Source organism: Callithrix jacchus, chromosome 7, assembly GCF_049354715.1.
Source record: "Callithrix jacchus isolate 240 chromosome 7, calJac240_pri, whole genome shotgun sequence".
NCBI classification, from domain to species: domain Eukaryota; kingdom Metazoa; phylum Chordata; class Mammalia; order Primates; family Cebidae; genus Callithrix; species Callithrix jacchus.
This window is the reverse complement of record NC_133508.1, coordinates 123,784,739-123,803,953: the sequence shown is the minus strand read 5'-3', so window position 1 is coordinate 123,803,953 and position 19,215 is coordinate 123,784,739. Positions and strand designations below refer to the sequence as shown.

At 38.6% G+C, this 19,215-nt stretch overlaps 1 long non-coding RNA gene across 6 annotated transcripts in view; it reads left to right on the top strand.

Annotated features, from left to right (window-relative positions):
* The window catches only part of LOC128928210 (uncharacterized), a 188,240-nt gene that overhangs the window by 32,527 nt on the left and 136,498 nt on the right, over positions 1–19,215 (top strand). The gene's annotated exons all lie outside the window — the stretch shown is intronic.

Here is a 19,215-nt window from a genome sequence, read left to right as displayed (position 1 = left end):
CATGGCTTAGGACCTAGTGCAGATAGTAGATGCTAAGCAAATATTGTTGATATGGAAATTAAATGGCAGGAAGTCAGGAAAGAATAAAAGAATGATTGAATTCTTACTATTGAGCTGCCACGCATTTTGATAGATGCAGTAACTACTTTACATTATTCTCCATGTATACATTTCTGGAAAAAAAAAAGGTACTATCATAATATTACAGTTAGGAAGACTGGGAAGGATAACTTATGTTTCTATTTACTATTTGCTCAGTCCTATGCTAGGAAATTTATATGTGTTATCTATAAGTTGATCCTCAAAATACTGTAAAATAAGTGTTTTTTTACCTTACTTTACAAATTTAAAGAAAAAGCTGGCATAGAGTTAAGAAGCATTGCTTCTAAGATTTAAATACATACTTTCTGATTATACATTGAATGCAAATAATTAAATTTTCACGGAATGAATTAATGGATCAATGATTATTAATCCATTTATTGATACATATTTGTTTTTCTATAAAACTCTTATAAAAAGCAACGTTGCCAGTAGCACTTATCCTAAACAACTTTAAAATTTTCATCTGAATAGTTACAATTTATATTTAAAAACCCTCATTTTAGCCTCCACTTGTAACTTGAATCACATTTAAATCATCTCAGATTTAATTTTTTAATCACAATCTCTTCATATGCTCTTCAGATTCTTCATATGATCTTTAAGTGATACATCCCAGTATTTAAGAGGTTCCATTTTCATATGTATATCCTCATTAAAACCCAATTTCTCTCTTGAGAAAAAATGCAACGATAATATGTTTTAAAAATCTTATTCTTTATTTTGCAGAATAGAATCTTGCCTCTATGTTCAATGTCTTTTTGTAAATAAAACTGGACTTTAAAAAACTTATTTTAATAGCAAGAACACTATTTTAATTTTTTTTGTTTGTTTCATGGCCTTAGGAAAACATTCTAATAATTCCACATTTTCATTTCCTGGTCCCAAGCTCTAAAGCCTTCCTCATTTTTTATTTATCCCACCAATCTGTCTCCTTCACTGACATTTACTGACACCTCGTTCCTTTTCCTACATCTAGTAGAAGTCTTTCTTTTCACAATTCTCTGTTAAAAGGACTTCCTTTTCAATGGAGCTCGCAGGGTTGGAAAGTGTGGGCAAGAAAATGCTTGCATGGTCCTTTGGAGGAGCTAAATCAAAAGGGCAAAGTGACACATTTGAATTATATTGCTCTCTAATCTGTATTTTATTGTTAAAGAAAATGAAAAATAAAACTTTTGATCACAGAATGTATCCTGTATATATGTAAACACTTGAAACTTTTCTAATAATTATGTATGAAAGATCTAATCAAATCTCAAGAATTAAAGTCAGATTCAGAAAAGAATTTTAAAATGTTGCTAATCCATTTAAAAATCTAATTGAATTAGTCATTAAAAGAATGCAAATCAGAATCACAAGATGCCACTGAGCTTTCATTACTAAACCTCAGTAAAATGGACAATTCTCTAGGCAAATACAATTTATCAAAATGGAACCAGTCTTAGGAAAACTGAGTAGATCAAGGATTGACTTTTGCTCAATCAATCAATAAAAAAGATGAATACTCCACTTAAAAAATGAATCAGACATAAATGGTTATTCATAAAATAAACAAAACCAGCCAATAAACATGGAAAACCACACATTCATTAGTAAGTAAAGAAGTTAAGGCCAGGTGCGGTGGTTCACGCCTATAATCCCAGCACTTTGGGAGGCCGAGGCGGCCTCACAAGGTCAAGAGATTGAGACCATCCTGGTTAACAAGGTGAAACCCCATCTCTACTAAAAATACAAAAATTAGCTGGGCATGGTGGTGCGTGCCTGTAATCCCAGCTACTGAGGAGGCTGAGGCAGGAGAATTGCCTGAACCCAGGAAGCGTAGGTTGCGGTGAGCCGAGATCACGCCATTGCACTCCAGCCTGGGTAACAGGAGCGAAACACCGTCTCAAAAAAAAAAAAGAAGTTAAAAAGATCAATAAAATATCATATTTTAAATTATTAAGTGACACGAATTTTTAAAAGGACAGTAACATCCACATTTTCTGAAGAAATTTGGAAGGCAAGTACCGGCTTATATATTTGATAATAAAATGAATTGTTAATATTTTCTTGTGAATAAGCTGTCAATATGAATTTAAAAACTTGAAAAAAAGTTTTTTGCTGTAAGAATTTCATCATAGAGAAAATTATCTTAAAAGAGTAAAGAATTGAAGTGAATCTAAATTTCCTTATATAAATTTTGTTATTAATATGAGTATTAAAAATGAATTTATGTTTTAATATGTTAATGGGGGTTGAACTTTAAAAGTTGTACACTAGTGTAATGAGCATCAATAAAATACCACTGCACACAGCAATGTCGATGAATCTCACATACATATTTGAGTAAATGAAGCCAATCAGCAATGAATATGTACTATATGATTCCACTTCCCTAAAGTGTATAAGCAAGCAGAAACAATCTCTGCTATTCGAAGCCAAGATAACTTGACTTCAACTTGACATTATCTTATATAGGAGATGATAACTGGAAGAGAGATGAAAGGGAGCACCTGGAATATTGGTACTGTTCTTTTCTTGAGATCAGCCTTGGTTACATGATTGTATTTGCTTTGTGAAAATTCATGTAGCAAATGACAGAAGCCAAGGTTTGCATGTACAAAGCCCCAGAGAAAAGGTAGAAAATGATATAAACAAGATATTATATAACAAATAATTTAAATACCTCTCCTTGGCCCAATTCTATGCCTCCATCTAAGACAGCATGGATGAAATATTTAGTTCATATTCTATTATCTTCTCATTCACTCAACATTATTAATTGCTAATTTATTATATAGCCTTGTCTAGTTCTAGTTCATGAAGTGAACAAAACTAACAAGTCACTGCTCTTATGGAACTTATATTCCAGTGGGAAAGATAAACAATAAACATTCTAACATTCCATTAAAACTTAAAATATCAGCTAGTGTTAAATGCTCTACAGAGAATTTTATTTTAAAAATTATGGTGGTGACTGAGTTGTTGCTTAAGATTAGGTTGACAGAGAAGGTCTCTCCGAAGAGATAAATTGATATCTGAAAAAAAAAGAGTCAGTAATTAGTAATCAAGTGGAAGGAACATCAAGTTCAAAGAAAAAATGACTTCTGGGTTTGAATGCAGGCACCTGGTACATCAGTGCTGATGTTTAGGTAGGAGTATAGACGTGTGACAGGCTGACATAGCCAGATAGGAAAAGACTGTATTTCTCAAGTGTGCACTAAGTTTTTAGCTGCATTTGAATGAGTCTGGCCTTGATATCTTTGTAATTGATTTGAAGGACTAATGTTCTTGGCAGATATAAACAGGGGCGTTGGAGGAATTGGTGTTGAAGAGACCTATTAGGCAGAAGAAAATTCATATAAAATTAGAATTGACCTAAATAGAGGCTGATGGGGAGATGAAGAGGAAATGTGAAGCCAAAGTTTGTAGTTGCAGTAACAATGAGGCTATAGTTCAAGATCCTTTTGCCTTAATTTAAGTGGAATGACTCAGCATTCCTGTCTATAGATATAAAATTGTTTTCCTGCTTAAGCTCATACAGTAAAATTGTTAATTATTATTATTATTATTATACTTTAAGTTCTGGGATACATGTGCAGATTATGCAGGTTTGTTACGTAGGTATACATGTGCCATGGGGGTTTGCTGCATCCATGCCCCCATCATCTACATTAGGTATTTCTCCTAATGTTATCCCTCTCCAATCTCCCCACCCCCTGCTATCCCTAGTTTATTGTGAGTTTTTAGTATAAAAGGCTGTTGAAATTTGTTGAAGGTCTTCTCTGCATCTTTGAGATAATCATGTGGTTTTTGTCTTTGGTTTTGTTTATGTGATGGATTACGTTTATAGATTTGCACATGTTGAACCAGCCTTGCATCCCCAAGATGAAGCCTACTTGATCATGATGGATCAGCTTTTTGATGTGCTGTTGGATTTGCTTTGTCAGTACTTTATTGAGAATTTTCACATCAATGTTCATCCTAGATATTGGTCTGAAATTTTCTTTTCTTTTTTTTTTATTGCATTTTACATGCACTGGGGTACATGTGAAGAAACATGCAAGATTGTTGCATAGGTACACATGTGGCAGTGTGATTTGCTGCCTTCCTCCGCTTCACCTATATCTGGCATTTCTCCCCATGCTATCTCTCCCCAACTCCCCACCCCCCACTGTCCCTCTCCTATTTCCCCCCAACAGACCCCAGTGTGTAGTGATCCCCTCCCTGTGTCCACGTGTTCTCATTTTTCAACACCCGCCTGTGAGTGAGAACATGTGGTGCTTGATTTTCTGTTCTTGTGTCAGTTTGCTGAGAATGATGGTTTCCAGGTTCATCCATGTCCCTACAAAGGACATGAACTCATCATTTTTGATGGCTGCATAATATTCCATGGTGTATATGTGCCACATTTTCCCTGTCCAGTCTATCATCGATGGGCATTCGGGTTGGTTCCAGGTCTTTGCTATTGTAAACTGTGCTGCAGTGAACATTTGCGTGTATGTGTCCTTATAGTAGAATGATTTATAATCCTTTGGATATATAGCCAGTAATGGGATGGCTGGGTGAAGTTTTCTTTTTTAGTTGTGTCTCTGCCAGGTTTTGGTATCAGGATGATGTTGACATCTGGTGAGTACCCTTCAGGGACGAAGCTACCTGAAAAAGGAATGGGCAGCAATCTTTGCTGTTCTGCAGCCCCCACAGGTGATTCCCAGGAAGCAGGGCCTGGAGCGGACTTCCAGCAGACCTGCAGCAGAGGGGCCTGAATACAGCAATTTCAGTTAGATAGAAAACTGAAAAACAAAAAGAAATAGTTTTAACATCAACAGAAAGGACATCCACTCAAAGTCCACATCCAAAAGTCACCAACTTCAAAGACCAAAGGTAGAAAAATCCACAAAGATGGGAAGAAACCAGCACAAAAAGGATGAAATCACCAAAAACCAGAATGCCTCTTTTCCTCCAAGGGATCACAACTCCTCACCAGCAAGGGAACAAAACTGGATGGAGAATGAGTTTGTCCAATTGACAGAGCAGGATTCAGAAGGTGGGTAATGACAAACTTCTCCAAGCTAAAGGAGCATGCTCTAACTCAATGTGAGGAAACTAAGAACCTTGAAAAAAGGTTAGAAGAAATGCTGACTAGAATAACCAGCATAGAGGTGAACATAAATGACTTGATGGAGATGAAAAACACAGCAAAAGAACTTCAGAAGCATATACAAGTTTCAATAGCAGAATCGACCAAGCAGAAGAAAGGCTATCAGAGATTGAAGATCAACTCAATGAAATAAAGAGAAAAGGAAAGATTAGAGAAAAAAGCATGAAAAGAAATGAACAAAGCCTTCAATAAATATGGAATTATGTGGAAAGACCAAATCTACATTTGACTGGTGTACCTAGTATCTGAATGTGATGGGAAGAATGAAACCAAGCTGGAAAACACTCTTCAGGATAGTATCCAGGAGAACTTCCCCAACCCAGCAAGGCAGGCCAACATTCAAATTCAGGAAATACAGAGAACACCACGAAAATATTTCTTGAGAAGAGCAACCCAAAGGCACATAAAAGTCAGATTCACCAGGGTTAAAATGAAGAAAAAAGTGCTAAAGGCACCCAGAGAGAAAGGTTGAGTTACCCACAAAGGGAAGTCCATCAGATTCACAGCAGATCTCTCAGCGGAAAACCTACAAACCAGAAGAGAGTGTGGGCCAATATTCAACATCCTTAAAGAAAAGGACTTTCAACCCAGAATTTCATATCCAGCCAAACTGAGCTTCATAAGTGAAGGACAAATAAAATCCTTTACAGACAAGCAACTGCTGAGAGATTTTATCACCACCAGGCCAGCCTTACAAGAGTTCCTGAAGAAAGCACTAAACATGGAAACAAGCAACCAGTATCAGCCACTGCAAAAGCATACCATATTGCAAAGACCATCTACACTTTGAAGAAACTGCATCAACTAATGAGCAAAACAACCAGCTAGCACCAAAATGGCAGGATCAAATTCACACATAAGAATATTAACCTTAAATGTAAATGGGCTAAATGTCCCAATTAAAAGTCCAGACTGGCAAATTGGATAAAGTCAAGACTCTACAGTGTGCTGTATTCAGGAGACCCATCTCACATGCAAAGACACACATAGGCTCAAAATAAGGAGTTGGAGGAAGACTTACCAAGCAAATGAAGAGCAAAAAAAGCAGGGGTTGCAATCCTAGTCTCTGATAAAACAGATTTTAAACCAACAAAGATCAAAAGAGACAAAGAAGGGCATTACATAATGGTAAAGGGATCAATGCAACAAGAAGAGCTAACTATTCTAAATATATATGCACCCATTACAGAAGCACCCAGATACAGAAAGCAAGTTCTGAATGACCTACGAAGAGTCTTAGACTCCCACACAATAATAGTGGGAGACTTTAACACTCTACTGTCAACATTAGACAGATCAACAAGACAGAAAATTAACAAGGATATTCAGGACTTAAACTTAGCTCTGGACCAAGCAGACCTAACAGACGTCTACAGAACTCTCCACCCCACATCCACAGAATATACTTCTGAGCACCACATTGCACTTTAAAACTGACCACATAATTGGAAGTAAATCACTTCTCAGCAAATGCAAAAGAACAGAAATCATAACAGTGTCTCAGACCACAGTGCAATCAAATTAGAACTCAGGATTAAGAAACTCACTCAAAACTGCACAACTACATGGAAATTGAACAAGCTGCTCCTGAATGACTACTGGATCAATGATGAAATGAAGGCAGAAATAAAGATGTTCTTCAAAATCAATGAGAATGAAGACACAATGTACCAGAATCTCTGGGACACATTTAAAGCAGTGTCTAGAGGAAAATTTATAGCACTAAATGCCCACATCAGAAGCAAGGAAAGATCTAAAATCAACACCCTAATGCCACAATTAAAAGGACTAGAGGAGCATGATTAAGCAAACTCAAAAGCTAGCAGAGGACAAGAAATAACTAAGATCAGAACAGAACTAAAGAAGATAGACAGACAAAAAACCCTTCAAAAAAATCAATAAATCTAGGAGCTAGTGTTTTGAAAAGATCAACAAAATAGATAGACTGCTAGCCAGACTAATAAAAAAGAAGAGAGAGATGAATCAAATAAATGTGAAAGAAATGATGAAGGGGATATCACCACCAATTCCACAGAAATACAAACTACCATCAGAGATTACTACAAACGCCTCTATCTATGCATATAAACCAGTAAATCAAGAAGAAATGAATATACTCCTGGACATTTACACCCACCCAAGACTAAACCAGGAAGAAATTGAATCCATGAATAGACCAATATCAAGGTCTGAAGTTGAGGCAGTAATTAATAGCCTAACACCAAAAAAAGTCCAGGACCAGATGGGTTCACAGCCAAATTCTACAAGATGTAAGAGGAGCTGGTACCATTCCTTCTGAAACTATTCCAAACAATATAAAAAGTGGTTAGTTTTTGTGGTCCTTTTGTCAGCTTCGTGATTGATTCATTAAAACTGATATTTGGGAAAAGGCAGATTCCATGTTTTAATTTAACAAGCATTTATTGAGCTTGGTGATGGGCATTGGGGATATGATGATGAATAAGAGCTTGTCTTCTACCCTCAAGAATCTCACCCTCTGGAGGGTAATAAGGAAAAGTAGATGGTAGTTACGAGACAGAGAGTTAATATGAAACCCAGGGGTGGGGTGAGAATTAGGTAAGGTAAGAGGAGCTTAACCCACCGGGGCAAGAGGTTGGAGGAATTAGGGGATGCTTTCCAGGAGGAGTGACTCCAAAGACCTGAGAATGAGCATGAGTAGTTATTCAGTGACTGCAGGATGTGGAAGTGGAAGGATAGAGAAGAGGGCATTTATAGAGAATGAAAAGCACCTCACAGCCTTGGAATGAGAGTTACTGTAATGTATTCAAGGAACTAGAAGTGGTCCAGGGTGGATAGAGCCCAGTATATAAGGTGAGAAGTTGTGAGACATGAAACTGAAGTAAGCTGGATGTGCAAGATGAAAAGCATCATTAATCATACCACAGGGTTTAGACTTCACTGGAATCAAGCAAGGATTTTCTTGCCTGATGTTCATAGAAGCTAATACTATGGCACTGGCTTATGAGAAAAGTGAAGAAAAAAGCATTATTGAGAGTCGACTGGTAAAGAGACATTAGGCAAGTTTAAATCCATCTCCCTAAGTGGGGGTGTGAGGCCACGTATTCTAGTATGAGAATAACAATGGGAAGGGTAGGAAAATGCAATGAGGAGTGAGCTGTCTGGGTCATGCAAGGGGCGGTGATGGGTTTTTGGCTTTTAAGTCTGTAATGAAACAAAACAGGTTTCTCATTACTTCTTAATTGCATCCTTGTTCCTTGACTCATATACTTAGTTTCCACCTGTGGTTGGTTTTTCTATTCTGCTGGCTTTAGGGTCTTGAATCAGACATGCTTGGTTCATCTAGACATGTTCATGTTACATGACATGCAGCCTGGGGATCCATGGCACTGCAAAGCAACTCATCCTTTTGTTACTAACAAAGGTAAACCAGACTGAATTGGGTCTGTGGTTACATCACCTTGAGTGTAAAGGAAAGTCATTCGAAGGTTTTAAATAGGAGTGCGACAGGATCATATTTGCACTTTAGAAATACTTCAGCTGCAAAGTAATTAGTGGTTGGAAACAGGCTTGCATTATTAGCATATATATCTTGTGTGAATTAGGAAAACAACTTGTAAATTAGAAAAATGTGCCACCTCTGGGCATACTAATGATCCGGTAGTGCCCCCCTGATTCTGGGAGCTGAGTTTGGATGGTATTTCAGGCCTCACTCCCTCCTGCCCTCCATGGATGAGTGTTTTCAGCCAGGGCACAGTCTTCACAATGGTTCACAATGGCTGTTTGGAAAAGGGTTTTGTAGGGAATATAGGTAAGAGATGCTGGGGGCATGAACTAGTGTTAGAGACAGGTGGAAGTCTTTTAAAGATATTAAGAATTGACAAGACTTGGTGACTGACTGGATATAGAGAGTAAAGAAGCAATAATAGGAATGTCTCTGTACTTGTATGTGTGTATCAGAATATTCTGCACTCCATTTTTCTCTCTTTTTTTACTCTGTCTTCCCAGAATGTAGTCCCATTTTCCAAAGTGTTTACTATATACTTGAGAGGGATTAGGAGTTAGGGCTCAATGTCAGATAGTAAACAAATAACTGCATTTGGGTGTCAGAATTCTGTATGAAGACTGGGACACAAAAGGGGGAGTGTTCTGTCTGAGTGTGAGGGAAGGAATGAGGAGAGGCAGTAGAAATGGGACTTTGAAGAAGGGGAATGTGGTTAGGAGGCAGAAAGGGCAGCTGAAGAGGGTGGAGTCAAGAAGAAGAAGTAAAGAAGGAATGGTAAAGTATGGCATTTCTGACAAAGGCCCAGAAATATAAAACTGTGCGGACTTTTGGGGAAACTGAAAGTCTTTGACTGATTACAGCTGGCAGATCAGTGGGGATGGTATAATAAGAGATGTGGAAGTGGAAGCTAGGGCCAAATGATGGTGGGCTTTGCAGTCATTCATTTGACAAATATTAGCCATCATACAAGGTGCCTGGCAAGAAGAAGTGAATACAGTAGGCAAAGTCTCTGCCTTTGTGGCATTTATACCTTATCTTGAAAGCAGTGTGGTAACTATTTTGGTTTTGGTCAAATTATTCTGTGGGAATATTGTGGGGAGTATGGAGTGGGAAGGATAGACTGAAAAGAGAGACCAGTTAGGGACCATCTTTTTCAGAAGAAGATGATGGAGACTGATTGAGGCAGTCACTCAAGAGGAATGGGGAAAAGATATGGGTTAAGGAGAGTTCACAGACAAGACTCATTCACTGATTTGACATAAATGGTGAAGAAATTGGAGGGTCAAGAAATGGCCTCCTGGTCTCTGATTTGAATGACTGGATGGTGAAGTACGTTTCCTGTCTCTTTTCTTTTCTTTCTTTCTTTTTTCTCTCTCTCTTTCTCTCTTTTTTCTTTTTTTGTATTTTTAGTAGAGATAGGGCTTTGCCATACTGCCTAAGCTGATTTCAAATTCCTGAGCTCAGGTGATCTACCTGTCTTGGCCTCCCAAAGTGCTGGGATTACAGGCATGAGCTACCATACTCAGCCTTAAATAGCATTTTAAATGTCAGCCAAATACTTCTAAAATCACGTCTTATACAGCGGTTTATTTTTATTATTACAATTTTAGTTCTGGTATACATGTGCAGAATGTGCAGATTTGTTACATAGGTATACATATGCCATGCATCCATCACCCTGTCACCTACATTAGGTATTTCTCCTAATGCTATTTTTCCCCTGTCCCCTCACCCACTGCTATCCCTCCCCTAACCCCTCACCCTCCATAGGCTCCAGTGTGTGATGTTTCCCTCCCTGTGTTCATGTGTTCTCATTGTTCAACACCCACTTATGAGTGAGAACATGAAGTGTGTTTGGTTTTCTGTTCTTGTGTCAGTTTGCTAAGAATGATGGTTTCCAGCTTTATCCATGTCCCTGCAAAGGACATGAACTACTCCTTTTTTATGGCTGCATAGTATCCAATGGTGAATATGTGCCACATTTTCTTTACCCAGTCTATCACTGGTAGGCATTTGGGTTGGTTCCAAGTCTTTGCTATTGTAACAGTGCCACAATAAACATACGTGTGCATGTGTCTTTATAATAGAATGATTTATAATCCTTTGGGTATAAACCCAGTAATGGGATTGCTGGGTCAAATGGCATTTCTATTTCTAGAATTTTAAAGAATCACCACGCTGTCTTCCACAATGGTTGAACTAATTTACACTCCCACCAACAGTGTAAAAGCATTCCTATTTCTCCCTCTCCAATCTGAGGGAAGCCATTAGGGACTTTTCCTGGCACTCTGGCTCAGCTACTGCGCTTTTCACAACCCACAGACCAGGTGATTCCTTCCAGTGCCTACAACACCAGTGCCCTGGGTTTCCAGCACAAAACTTGGCAGCCATTTTAGTCACAACATTTTAAAAAAATATTTTTCATTTTAAAACTGAGATTTTATTATTTTTGGAATTTATTTATTTAACTTTAGGTGCATACTATATCTGGCATTTCTCCCATGTTATCCCTCCCCACCCCCTGCTGTCTCTCTCCTATCCCCCCCAACTGCCCCCAGTGTGTGATGCTCCTCTCTCTGAGTCCATGTTTTCTCATTGTTCAACACCCACCTATGGTGAGAACATGCAGTGTTTGCCTTTCTGTTCTTGTGTCAGTTTGCTGACAATGATGGATTCCAGATTCATCCAAGTCCCTACAAAGGACACGAACTCATCGTTTTTTATGGCTGCATAGCATTCCACAGTATATATGTACCACATTTTCCTGGTCCAGTGTATCATTAATGGGCATTTGGGTTGGTTCCAGGTCTTTGTTATTGTACACAGTGCTGCAGTGAACATACATGTGCATGTGTCTTTATAGTAGAATGATTTATAGTTCTTTGGGTATATGCCCAGTTATGAGATTGCTGGGTCAAATGGAATTTCTGTTTCTAGATCCTTGAGAAATCACCACACTGTCTTCCACAGTGGTTGAACTAATTTACACTCTCACCAACTGTGTAAGAGTGTTCCTATTTCTCTACATCCTCTCCAGCATCTGTTGTCTCCAGATTTTTTAATGATTGCTATTCTAACTGGTGTGAGATGGTATTTCAATGTGGTTTTGATTTACATTTCTCTAATGACCAGTGATGATGAGCATTTTTTCATATGTTTGTTGGCCTCATATATGTCTTCTTTTGAAAAGTGTCTGTTCATATCCTTTGCCACTTTTGAATGGGGTTGTTTTTCTCTTGTATATCTGTTTTAGTTGTTTGTAGATTCTGGTTATTAGCCCAAAAATCTTCAATAAAATACTGGCAAACAGATGGCAAGAGCACATCAAGAAGCTTATCCATCATGATCAAGTAGGCTTCATCCCGGGGAGGCAAGGCTAGTTCAACATATGCAAATCCGTAAATGTAATCCATCACATAAACAGAATCAAAGACAAAAACCATGTGATTATCTCAATAGATGTAGAGAAGGCCTTCAACAAAATTCAACAGCCCTTCATGCTAAAACTCTCAATAAACTAGGTATTGACAGAACATATCATAAAATGATAAAAGCTATATATGACAAACCTACAGCCAGTATCATACTGAGTGGGCAAAAACTGGAAGCATTCCCTTTGAAATCTGGCACTAGACAAGGATGCCATCTTTCACCACTCCTATTCAATCTAGTACTGGAATTTCTAGCCAGAGCAAGAAATAAAAGAAATAAAGCAAGAAAAAGAAATAAAGGGTATTTAATAGGAAAGGAGGAAGTGAAACTGTTTCTATTTGCAGATGACATGATTGTATATCTAGAAGACCCCATCATCTCAGCCCAAAGTCTTCTCAAACTGATAAGCAACTTCAGCAAAGTCTCAGGATACAAAATCAACATGCAGAAATCACAAGAATTCCTATATATCAATAACAGACAGAGAGCCAAATCAAGAGTGAACTCCCATTCACAATTGCTACAAAGAGAATAAAATACCTAGGAATACAACTAACAAAGGATGTAAAGGACATCTTCAGGGAGAACTACAAACCATTGCTCAATGAAATAAGAGAGGACACAAACAGATTGAAAAACATTCCCTGCTCATGGTCAGGAAGAATTAATATTGCCAAAATGGCCATACTGCCCAAAGTAATCTATAGATTCAACACTATCCCCAATAAGCTACCAATGACCTTCTTCACAGAACTGGAAAAAACCACTTTAAACTTTATATGGAATCACAAGAGAGCCTACATAGCCAAGACAATCCTAAGCAGAAAGAACAAAGCCAGAGGTATCACACTGTTGGACTTCAAACTATACTACAAGGCTACAGTAACCAAAACAGCATGGTACTGGTACCAAAACAGAGACACAGACCAATGAAACAGAACAGAAGCCCCAGAAGAAGCACCACATATCTACAACCATCTGATCTTTGACAAACCTGGCAAAAACAAGCAAATGGGGAAAGGACTCCATGTTTAATAAATGGTGTTGGGAAAACTGGCTAGCAATTGCAGAAAGCAGAAACTGGACCCCTACCTGTCACCTTACACTAAAATTAACTCCAGATGGATTAAAGATTTAAACATAAAACCTAATACTATAAAAACACTAGAAGAAAACACAAGCAAAACCATCCAGGACATAGGCATAGGCAAGGACTTCATGACTAAAACACCAAAAGCATTGGCAACAAAAGCCAAGATAGACAAATTGGATCTAATTAAAATCCAGAGCTTCTGTACAGCAAAAGAAACCATCATTAGAGTGAATCGGCAACCAACAGAATGGGAAAAACTTTTTGCAATCTACCCATCTAACATTTTTTTTTCTCGTACCCCAGAGATGCCTGGAACACCAGCGAGAGAGAACTGCTCATTTCCCTGAAAAAGAGGGCTGAAGCCAGGGAGCTAAGTGATCTGGCTGGGTGGTTTCCACCCCCACAAAGACCAGCAAGCTAAGATCCACTGACTTGAAATTCTCTCAGCTAGCACAGCAGTGTGAGCTTGATCTGGGACATTTGATGAGGTACTTTTCTTTCACTGAGATAGGACATTCAGAAGAAGGTATAGTTGAAGAGAATGAATTTAGTTTTATATAATTATACTGTTTCCTGACCCACATTGACAAACCTATATCCAAACAGTTCTCTGAACCACCTAAATTTCCCTGGTTGGCTCAAATTGTGTGTGTGTGTGTGTGTGTGTGTGTGTGTGTGTGTGTGTATGAAAGAGAGAGAAAAGAGAGAAAGAGAGAATGTTCATGGTGGTGGAGCATAAGTTAAAGGAGCAACAGATACTCAATAGTGGGCTTTCTTCCTTTCCTGAGATAGCATTATCTCCTGACACTGAGCTCTCTGGAATCTGGAGAGTTCTGGTTTGTTCTATGAAGGAAGCCTGATTAAGGTTCTAAATATATTTGAGAGGCTGTACATAGATGCATGTTTTCAGAAAAGCAAAAGGTTTTAACTGTTTTTAGTTCCAAGTCCAGATAGAACTTCAAAGTATTAAGTAAGTGATGGTTCTACTTTCTTGTCAGCAAACTCCTACTGTTCAGTCTTTTCCATATGCCTCTAAAACGACTTCCTAGTTTATAATCACCACATGATGACAGACAGCAGGACATAAAATATGTAGCACTTTGCTTATATTCTTCATGGAGTTAAATGCATCAGGAACTAATTTGCTAATCATCACATAGATTTATTAAAGAAAACAGGGTATTGGGATTATAAATCAATTAATTAGCAACAAATATTATCTGAACAGGTATATTTACTAAAATGCTATTACAGATGCTAAGGTTTTAAGATGACTTCCTGTTTCATGGAACAATATAGAGTCATTTATGAAGAATACTTATTTTTCATGTGTCAGCTCAAAGAGTAAGAATACCACATGAGGATATGGAAACTGCTTTGGGAAACTCTAGGGGCACCATTAGTAGAAAATATAGTTTGCATGGATTCCCTTAAAGTTCTGTAATATGGTAGCCCTAGATAAGATTCATGGTTATGTGAAAGGAAAAGGCAGAACTATAGAGAAATCAGTAAGGCACCAGTGAGCAAGTAATGCTGGGCACCAGGAAAGTAGAGGGTGATGGTAAGAAGAACATGACTCGGGAGAAAGACAAGGACTTGATAAGAAGTTCAGTGTAGGAAATGACTAAACATTTGCTGGAAGGAGGGAGGATGGATGATGGTAAGGTGAACAAAAGTGTTCTCTGTAAGAGGGAAGGAAGTGGAAAGACAAATTAGGAATTTGGTGCCTAGAGAGTAGGTCTGTATAGCAGTGGGTTTGTCATTGTTGTTTTTCAAAAACTTACAAAGTTTTGCAGTGATGATATTGAGTATCATTGCCATGAAACCAGTTTATTGAACAGTCTCAATTCACTAGGATATAAACATGAAAAAATAATTTTTTGAGTTGTTGTAACAAAGTGTGTTCTGTTGAGTTACTCTGTTTCACTAGGTAGCAATTACCAATATCAGAGCCCAATTCCATTAGTACTGTCATTGTCAGTTTGTAAAAACACAGTATCTGTGAAGCACAATAAAGTGAAATCTAGTAAAACATGGTAAGTCTGTATGTATATGTCTACATTGTGGAATGGATAAATCAAGCTATTTAATATGTGCATTAGCTCATCAAATTTTTTTTTTGGTTAGTTAAAATCTATTATTTTTGTGAGTTTCAATTATATAGTACATTGCTATAACTATAATCACCATGATGTGCAGTAGACCTCTTAAACTTACTTCTTCCTCCCACCTCAGCTTCTGGTAACCCCCATTCTACTCTTTGCTTCTATATGTACGGTGTTTTTAGATTCCACCTATAAATGAGAATATATGATCTTTTCACGTCTGGCTTATTTCACTTAATGTAATGGTGACTTTGCGGAGGCAAGCTGAATAAACTGAAACTACATCTCTCAGGAACCATATGAATCTGGGTTAGAGTTGGTCAAAAATAATTCATACAAAATGTAGAAGGCAGATTTAAAACAGCAGCCATAACTGTCTGCAGGAGAAATGAGAAGAGGTGGTAGGAAGCAGGTGCAGATGGGCCGGCATCCATGCTCCTCTCTACTCCATTTCTCACTCTTCTTTCTGAATGCTGACATTGCTGACTGACAGTGATCCTAGGCCCACAACAAGACTCTTGGCAACAAACCCACAGAAATTTTGTTATGCACAGGTAACAGTCTTCCACAGACTTCTACAGTGGCTCTTTTCATGGTCCCATTCCAGTTCTTGGACATGCCTAGATACCAACATTAAATACCCAACACAAACCTCAGCATTTCAAATAGGCTTGTTAGATTTTTTTTCTTATCTTCCATTTTCTTTCTTCAGTGCTTTACTTCCTCTTCCTAATTCTTAGAATAAATAAATTCCCTACTCCGTAATACTTATAGTGTTCTATTTCCCTGACGGAACCCTGACCAATAAAGTTATTGGTTATTTTGGTAATCTAGCACTGTGGACCAAACCATCCCAAAAGTTGGTGGCTGAAAACATCAATCATTTTCTTTTTTCCATGATTCTATTGGTTATCTGGGCTTAAATGGGAGGTTCTTTTGCTGGTTAGGCTTAGGGTTTGGTGACTGCAAATGGAATCATTTAGAGATTGGGAAACAGGGAGAGTTAATTAGTCCTCTTTTCTTCTCCATGTATTCTTGGAACCTCTCCAGTGCTCTCTTCATTAGTGTAGGTGTATTTTAATATGGTAAGTCAGGTAAAATGGAAACATCTATCATTTTTGCTATATTATGCTAATTAAGGCACATGATTCATGCAGCTCTATGTAAGGCTACAAATAGTTGGAGTTGTGGATCTTTGGAAACTATTTTGGGAACTAGCTACCATACTTTTCTTTTGGCTCCAAATAGGGCTGGATCACTTCAGTGTTGCTTTGAGTTGAACTCCTCTTAATCCCATTTTATACGTGTGTGAATGTTTATCAAACTGTAATTTGGGTCCCCACACTTACACATACTCTTCTGGGAAACTCTGGCCTGTGACAGCAGTCATCTCAGTGGTATAACTAGAAGCATTCAAAGGCAGTTCTCTCAGTCCTAGCTGAGCAGTTGGGGCTATGAATGTGTATCATCTCTCTGTGCTAGAGCTTGGGGAGACCCTGGGGTAAGTGTTTAGCTTGTGATACTGTAGACTGCCCACCTCCAGGAGTATCACTGACTTGGATATCTGGTGATACAGGTTTTTTTTTTTCTATTCAGGAACACTGTAGATGTTCGAGTCTCTGAGGTCTGTACAGGATTGGTCCTCTCCCACACAGGGCTGCCTCTCTTTCTTAATGGAATAGCTTAGATTTATTTTCTGTTGCCAGATTCCCTGTGAGAGGTGATGAGCCTAAGCTTACCTTCTCAGATGTGGTACTTCTTCATGATTAACTAAATCAAGTATTAGACCATGAATGCTGCTAGGCCGTTGTAATGGACAGCCCACGCAGACTCCATACTGTAGGTACAATCGCTAGTTTATCCTGGACTACAGCCATGGCTGGTTTTGTGTACATGCCATCTGTGCAGTTGCTTGGAGCTCTGTACTTAGAAGGGCACTGAACTTGGTTTAATGCTTTGCTGTTGGTGTCTTGAAATTCTTACTAATTTTAAAGCAAAGGCCTCTTATTTTCATTTCGCAGTTAGCAGCAAAAATTATGTAGCCTGTACTGACTACGACAATGGTAACAATTTAGTTATCTTTCTGATTCTTAAGAATTCATAATTAACAACTTGATGCAGACCTGGGAATAGACAAAATCAAAGTCTGACCTGGGAGGGGAGAGTTCACTACTGGGACCCACCTCAGCCTATCTATCTATTGCACTAGAACATCAGAGAGGGAAATAACCAGGCTGGTAGGCTTTGCCTCCAGAGTAATGGGATAAATGGGTGGAAAGGACATAAAGAAAATCTGACTGTTATATATTATTTCTTGGGCCAGTATAGAATTTCAGGCCTTCATTCCCCTCTTGGTAAAAAGCCAGGTATTCTACACTTAATACTTTTCCTGCATTTTCTTCTGTATGTCCCTAGCCATTAGCACTGGCTGAACAGGTGCCAGTCTGTTAGAGGAGCTAACAGTGCCAATAGACCTTTTGCCTCAACAGCTTGGTCACCAAATGCCCTAGTGCGCAGCTCATTTTCCTCTGCACATTTTCTTCTGCATGCTTTGAGAGGAAGTCAAACTTTCCTAGAGTCAGGAGTCTCCTACTTACTTCTTCCCCTGCTCCTTTACCACTTCCAATTTAAACTGCGAGGCCCTTTTTGTCAGCCCTACTAATCACACCAAATTCATTATGCCAGGTCCAGATCTATGTTTGAAGATTGTTGAAAGGGACCCCTGGACTCAGCTTATATGGCTTTCATTTTTGTTTACTTCCAAATAGCAAAGACTTCCTACCAATGCTACATGAGATAAGAAGGCAGATGTGTGGATGCTGTTCTTCAGGTCCTCTCTAGTTTCTTCAGATGCTGAGTTATGATCATAAAAATTCCTGTTCAAAAATGAAAAAACCACCCATTGGAAGAACAAGAAAACCATATGCTTATAAACTTGGACTTAACACCTACCTCCTTCTATGAGAGGAATTCACTCTGCACCATCTTAAACCATTGTTACATGCTCTGTGTTCCATTTTGTTTACATCAGTAGGGCCTCTGGCAGACCTGGCTATGGTCTGCCATATAAAACTGCTCCTTTCAACCTACATTTTCTCTTTAAGTGATCTCATTAGTCAATATGGTTGTGTCTCTGAGAGATGAATGAAAATATTATGTTTGAACATATTTAGTTTTGAGGCTGGGTGCAGTGGCTTATGCCTGTAATCTTAGCCCTTTGGGAGGCTGAGGCAGGCAGATCAGAAGGGCAAGAGATCAAGATTATCCTGGCCAACATGGTGAAACCCTGTCTTTACTAAAAATACAAAAACTAGCTGGGCATGGTGGTATGCTCCTGTAATCCCAGCTACTTGGGAGGCTGAGACAGGATAATTGCTTGAACCTGGGAGGCGAATTGCTTCCAGGAGATTCGCCTGGAGAATCTTGCGGGAGAATTGCTTGAACTCTGGGAGGTGGAGCTGAGATTGTGCCACTGCACTCCAGCCTGGTGACAGAGTGAGACTTTGTCTTAAAAAAGAAAAAAAAAATTAGTTTTCTTTATCTGAAAACAAGGGCTATAGATAGTAGTTTCAGGAGTTCTTTCCTATAATAAAACAAAAAGTATGCAGATAGGTATGGCTTTTTTTTTTTTTGAGAGAGAGTTTTGCTCTTGTTACCAGGCTGGAGTGCAATGGTGTGATCTTGGCTCACTGCAATTTCCACCTCCTGGGTTCAAGCAATTCTCCTGCCTCAGCCTCTCGAGTCGCTGGGACTACAGGCACGCGCTGCCATGCCCAGCTAATTTTTGTATTTTTAGTAGAGATGGGGTTTCACCTTGTTGACCAGGATAGTCTCCATCTCTTGACCTCGTGATCCACCC